The sequence below is a fragment of the Mya arenaria genome, chromosome 9 (genome assembly GCF_026914265.1).
Source record: "Mya arenaria isolate MELC-2E11 chromosome 9, ASM2691426v1".
Classification (NCBI taxonomy): domain Eukaryota; kingdom Metazoa; phylum Mollusca; class Bivalvia; order Myida; family Myidae; genus Mya; species Mya arenaria.
This window is the reverse complement of record NC_069130.1, coordinates 68,557,968-68,565,221: the sequence shown is the minus strand read 5'-3', so window position 1 is coordinate 68,565,221 and position 7,254 is coordinate 68,557,968. Positions and strand designations below refer to the sequence as shown.

The 7,254-nt window shown below is 33.7% G+C and overlaps 1 pseudogene; it reads right to left on the bottom strand.

The window, feature by feature from the left end:
- Positions 1 to 2,670: 2,670 nt before the first annotated feature.
- Positions 2,671 to 6,839, bottom strand: LOC128245612 (G-protein coupled receptor dmsr-1-like; annotated as a pseudogene).
- Positions 6,840 to 7,254: the final 415 nt, after the last annotated feature.

Genomic DNA, 7,254 nt, shown 5'->3' with positions numbered 1-7,254 from the left:
GTATGACATAGGTGTACAATGTAGATGTCTTTTACAAAGATTGTTTAAAGTATGGCTCTGTGGTTTAAAGTTCCCCTGAAAAAAGAGGTTTCACTTATTTAAATATTGTCATAAAATGCCACCATGTATGTGTATTGGCAATGTTTTTTATTCAATATACTAACACGAGTTTGAATTGACTTTTCCACTTTGATTGGAAAAACTGTGTTCGTTTGTGTTTTGAGTTTAACCTATCTTAGCACATGATGCTTATTAATTGACCTTATTATGTTAAGACTGTTGAAATTACGTTCAGAAAGTTACTTTAACATCATCGTTTGAATAACAGCATTCATAGATCTTTTATTGTAAATCGTTAGGTTCCAACATTGTTCCGTGTTGTTTTATTTGACCAAAGAACCGAGAAATACCATTTATCTAAAAAATAAACAAACAGGCAGTGGTTTAGCGCTTTAAATATAAATAAGTTTTTTTTCTTTCTAATTTAAAGCGGGAATATAAAATGTGTTTTTGTTAGTAACTCTATGAAGACAAGACGGTGGAAATATTCGCTGAATGTTTGGCATATCTATTGACAATAAAAGATTAACATGTCCGGTAATACATAGGGTCAGCACCTCTATGAATATAAATGAGCTGTCATTTGTGAATGTGCTGTTTGGCTTATTGCTATGAAAAGCTCATTTCTTAAAACGTGTTTGGTGATCAGAACCTGTCAGCATCTAGATGTCTGATGCATCTGTGTGAGAATACTATATAATGAACAGTACAAAATTTATGGGAAATATATATATGTGCGTCAGTATTATTTAAGCTTGCCCGAACAGCTTCACAATAATTTAATAGCGATTTTCCTTTTCACACGTATGCATATATATACATTGTGATAATTGGGTGTGTCACCTCTATAACCTTTTTTTATCGCTGCATCAAAATATTTATATGAACAACTTCAACAAGTAGAGGAAAGCTTTAATCCAATGCTCAAAACACAAAGCTACAAAACAAACAGGCACCAACCAGAAACACGTATCAACAACACAAAACTCCACATACAACACAACAAATAAAATATATATATCGAGGGCTGTTTATCAAGTTAACTATCAGGTGTGTGTGTCATACTAATTCGAAAGAAAGGACAACGTCATTCTTGATATTGGCTTTATTTAGCCATTTATGCAATCAGTTTTCTCCTAATCAATGCTGTATTGGATAATATTAATTTAAAAACGTAATGTTATCTGTTTGCACCCAACGTTGGAGTTTTGAACCTCAGGAAAACTCATAAGATAACGTATAAAAGGTTTATAAATATGAAGGTTATCAATAGCCACAATTATTAATGGAAATCGTCTTAAGCAGTCCGGTTCCGTTGATTTTGCTGAATACTAGTGTCCGCTGCAAACGGCGATTCTACTCATAAATATGTCTGTGGTTTTGTTAATCATTGTATACGTTGTAAACATTCGTCATAGAGCTGACATGTATGGTCAAGTTAGGACCCGGTCTCTTGCAGTCCTTAAAAGCCGTGCATTATTCTGCCAAAACGTAATATTAAATAACATCCATAAATAGGCAGTATCAATTTTTGTAGTTTTTTAATAGTTGTAGCCTTTTATAAATTTCCCGATAAGATATTTTGATGTGTTAAGTTTATTTAATGAAAAAGGACTGTAATGTTAAGTAAACACTTGATACTAACATAGTCCATAGTTGAGCTAGTAGAAACCTAATTTGGAGCCGTTGGTCAGACCATATAACCGGGACTATTAACAGTATAAACAAGATCTCCGTAAATGATTTTAACTAGCATGATGTCGGTCGATAATTCCATCACTTTCGAAACTTTTTTGAAAATGTAAGCATCAAAACGTCACTGTAAACTTTAGTCATATTGATCAAAACCTCAAGTAGTTATACATGTGCGAAACTTCTTACACAAATCCGCAGATAATATACAGAAACATTACATATAGTTCCTGCACAAATATCGTAGAATAGTGTTCTTGGATTTACGGACAAGGAAAACAGGCTTACACCCGTTTATGGGTACCTAAATACGCAATTGTTTGTTTATTAAACTATTAAGTGATATACAGCATCGGTACTAGCATGAACCAGGATATAACGTTAAAGCCAATACAAATCCTATCACTTTAAACTATATTTGCAACTTGCAAGTACTCAACATCTTACGTTCACTTCTTGAGACATATTCTTTTGAATTTCCAACACTTAACTCTTTTCCCTCTCGAAGTACTTTATCATAGTTCAAAATAGCCAATAAAAGTGTAAATGAAACATGCAAGTTGGTTTATGAATGTTTACCCTCTTTCAGCTGCAAATTAGCAAACTTTAATCCCCGTTCGAGAAAAAAATCAGACATACTGAACTAACCTTTTATTAACATAACTATCGTCTCACATAAAACAAAAATTGACGGCGGGCATATTCACATTAATCATAATACTAGCAGAGCCGTAAACCATAGCAACAACGTACAAATATTCGGATCATAACTATGTTTATTTTGGTAGTAACACTGCAATATTACTGTATGAGTCAACGTGATTGAGTCTTTTCTCGGCCAGTGGTATGCTGTCTGTCACAGTGGTACGTGATCGTTGGCAACGTCCACAGTACATCTTTACGAACGTTTGGCGAAATTTCGCGCTCATTGAACAATACAGCACAAAGGTAACAGAGTTGTTAACTAAAGCTACTATGTCCATGACATCACCAAGTGATTGATACACATGATCATAAAAATTGTGTATCGTTGCGCTACAAACTATTAATATTCCTTGCGGCAGTTCTGTTACAATAAAAAGCGTTATGACCGCAATCAGCATCTTTGTTGTTCGAGAATGTTCATTTAGGCGTATATTGTTGTTTCCAGATTTGATGATCATCTTTCGTCTATGTCGCACTTTAAAATGGATGTTATATATAAGCAAGCCACTGAATATGGCCATTAGTAGGCAGGGAACTAATTTTGCAACCATTGCATACAACCACACGTTTATTAACACAGTAGTTTCTGTTCCAGGTCTCCCAAGTCCCAAGTCCGCTAAATAGTAAACTGTTTGATTTCCATGGCTACGTGCTTGAAGTTCGTTGCTCAAGTAGTTCGGAATAAGAACCACTGTGGATAAAATATAGACAATAACTGTCATGATACGTGTCTGCTGTATTCGACGTTTTCTGAACACATTAGTCTCTGTTGGACTAGTTATGTGATGGTAGCGGACAATAGCGAGAGTGACGCACATCCATATTGATATAGTATGGGTTGTTAACGTAAGATTTACATGAGCAACGAGGAAAGTCATCCATGCGCGACTGTTACGTTCTGGTAGGCCATCTCCTGAGCTCGGAGAGCGGATGTAGAAATGTGTGGCAAATGGAATGTATGAAACCATGGTCATCACGTCAGACACAGCAAGCCATGTGAGTAGCTCATTCACGGGTGTCCTCATCGACTGTCGAGTCAGAACTGGAAAATACAGCATTTCGTCCTTTCGTTACAAGCATATCAGGGAAATACTTAAGATGTACCAACACAAATATATTTCTATGTACATTTAAAGCAATCATAAGCAAACAAGGTTATTTATGTTCATTTTGTTGATTTCAGGCGAGTAATATTGAATCCATTTTAAATAGATTGATCCCTGAATCGATTTACTTTCAAAATGTCTACAACACGATAGTTTCAATATGGAAGTTTTTCTTTCCATGTACCAACAATGAATGAAACATATGTTCTTGCCGAAGACGAACATTTTCGAAATAAAACTAAGAGTTCATATGGAAATAATGATGAATGATAATATAAACTAAATAAACGGAAACTGCGATAATACCTGCTTATCTTTAGAAAAGGGCTCCAACATTTCTGTGTAATAATTAATAGCCATTGGTTTTCTAAACTAAAGGCCTAGTATTTTATCTCATTTTCCGACCTATGTTCACAGAAGCCTGGATGGTTTATTTTAAATACAACGTTATTAGCAAATCAAACGACTGATGTCCCCCTTAAATTATTTTTAAATAATGATGCATAAAGTGTAGTGAACCACTTTAGATATGTAAATTAAGTGTATTTATGTTTGAGTGAGTTTCACAAGAATATTGGCCAATAAATGATTTGAACTCAGTAAATTAGTAGGACGTTATTAGAGAGAATTATTTATATATAAAAATTAATTACTGTTTTCAAATATAATCATTTTATTGAACGGAGGATATGGATGTCCAAAGAAATATTTAATTATATTATCAGTTTTTTTTTAAATCAGAATGGCCCTGAAACATTTAAAACGAAAAATACGTCTATTATAACATTAAGGCTGCTCGGAAGATTATGTTGCAGTTTATCAGTTATGTTAATATCGAATTATAAAACTGGAAGAGCGATCGTTTGGCGACACTGTTTGGATTTTTTTGGTAGTTGAATGAAATTCGTTATAATTGTTTGCTTAAAGGTCACAGCGCATTGCAAAAATATTTATATGTTTTCCTTATCAGCGGTCACTACTGTGGACGATGTGAAATATGTTCCATCCTAGATGTTCTAAGTTTTTTGTTTTTGGTCGCTACAATTACATAAACAAGATTGTATTTTATTTACTGCTAGGTTATTTTATATTAATCAAGTACTTTCCATTTATTTATATCGGGATTTGGAGGTCAAAACTAATTTTCCAATCCAACGTTGTGTTTTAACAAAACATAATTTTTTAATCTAATCGTATAATTAAATTAGCTCTTAAAATCTCGTAGTGATTAATTTGTCAGATACTTTGATTGAAACCAATCCTTACGTCAACACTTTGGGGAACGACAGCTTATCAAATCTCCAGGGACGGAAATGCAATTTTATTGCCAGAAAAGAAACACTAAAGAAAAGTCTGATTGATGCAATTTAATATACCCTTATTTCTTATTAAAGTTAACACATTCTCAGACATTTGTTTCGATAATACAGCCACAGTGTTTGGAATAAATGCATGACTTAATGGAAATTTTCACTGGTGCCAAGGAATGTAATTACGTTTTGCAGAAGACATGTTGAGATAAATATTTACTTTATATAAAGGATATACACCATACTTAAAGTGTACCAGCCAAACATGGTGTTATGTACAGTCCAGACAATGATACAAAATTAATGACTAAAATGGACATCTTATTCAGCTTTGACACGTGATATGTTTCTGTGGTATATGTTGCTCTTCGTTGACTCGTTTAACATTAGAATTTCAATGCATGTTTTGGGGACGGCCTGTCGACCGTAAAATGATTTGTTTCGCATAAGTTTCCTATCAATTTAATTATTAATTTGTCATTTGTTATGAAAGTGCGGTCATTTTACAACCTTTCATTCATATTGATAGTAATAAGTCTTAGTAAGATTGTATCAGAGGAAATGCTTTAATTCGGGATTTTTCTCATGTAAACCGTGGTTTCAGAATACGTATGCAGATTTTAACAAAAAAGCAACATTTCATAACGGTATCATATCCAATATAGAATCACGTATGATTTAAGAGCGATGCATGAATTTGTCCGTCGTGTCCTTTATACAAGGGGATAAAAGATATGAACACAATTGACAAGACCAATTAAAATCAATCTACCACAAAACTGCTGTCCCTTTCCGGTCTGCAGATTTCATGATGTTAGGATTTACTTTGATAATGCACGGTGTGTAAGTTCCGCCATTTTGTCTTCCAATTATGTACACCTTCACTTTCTTTAGTCTTTGGTCATTTTTAAAACACAAAACAAAACATAGTGACGCAAATGCCAAATAAAGCTTCTTTGCAAATGCAATGCATGCGTGGATTGAAAACCAATAGAGCGTTAAAAATAAATTACGACGAATATTATTAAGTATATACATATATCCAATATTTGCAAAACGAAAGTTTCGAAGTACAGTTATAAAACTCTAACATTACTTTGCAGATAGAATATATAAATATGATAAACAAAATAAGCTGAATGAAAGAAATTGTTCCTTAAATCAAAATAGACTCACCGGAGACATTGAACAAATTTGTGACAATTCCAAAGAGACACACACAGACGCTGACGTAACCATGGACACCAGCGTACGCCTGATAGAACTGACCCAAACGTCCAAAGTCCGTTGTGTTGTCGACGTAGTCCAAGTCGTAAGACACGTTCATGGCAACGTCAATTTCGTAGTACTGGAAAAAGAATGGTTTTTGATGAGATTCTTCATGAACATGATGACGTCCAATTATGGATTATTTGTTGTTGTTTATGTCAAGGCATCTACATGTTGATTTTCCTGATAATAAACAAAGGATATAAAAAAATGAATTCTAACGGTCTTTTCCATTGAAAATATGAAAGTACTGATTTCATTAACAATTATTATGCATTTGACTCTTGTTACTTTTATGGTCACATCCATTTAAAAAGTAGTGACGAAAAAGCAAAACAGTATGAACATTTACAAGATAAAGTAAAAACTCACTGTGTGTATAATTGGTTTACGAACTATATTAAACGTAATAAATCATATACCAAGCAGTAAATACACGTTTAACAGTCATTTCTACTTTCGCGGTATATATACCTTTCAATGCAATGTTTTAACATTTTACGAACACGATTTTAGCTAAATTAATGCTTTAATTCATTTTCGAAAATGTTAACAAACTCAGCACAAACAGTTATTGTAACATTTCAAGTACCGTGTACCTTACTTCCATATCCATATCACTGTCGTTACTAAAACGTCTTGTAAATCTCACTATTTAACTGACGCGTCTATAGCACTCTTCAATAGGAGTCCTTGCAATCCTTTAATGTTTGACACATGAAATATAACACATTATCGCGAATGTTCAATTAAGGCAGAAATCACCTTGTTGCCGTGAACCGCTTGTGAGAAGTACGACGATTCCTTCAAGTTGACTGCTATTGCTTTGGCAAAACTACGATGTGCACTGTTTACAATAGCCAATATGTAAATATTTGAGCTCAGTGTCAAGAGTAGAATCCATCTGCTTGGTAATTTCATGCCATATATTCATACATAACCTCATACTACGCTAATAGCTGTACAATATCTGAAAAGTATCATAGGACGATTGCCTTTTTGCTAGCTATGACCGATTGATTTAAAGCATCATTGATCTTTACGCAACCATGCAAATGCAAAATGTTATCACTGTTGAACTACATGCCTGCTATATTTATTACGCCCGTGAA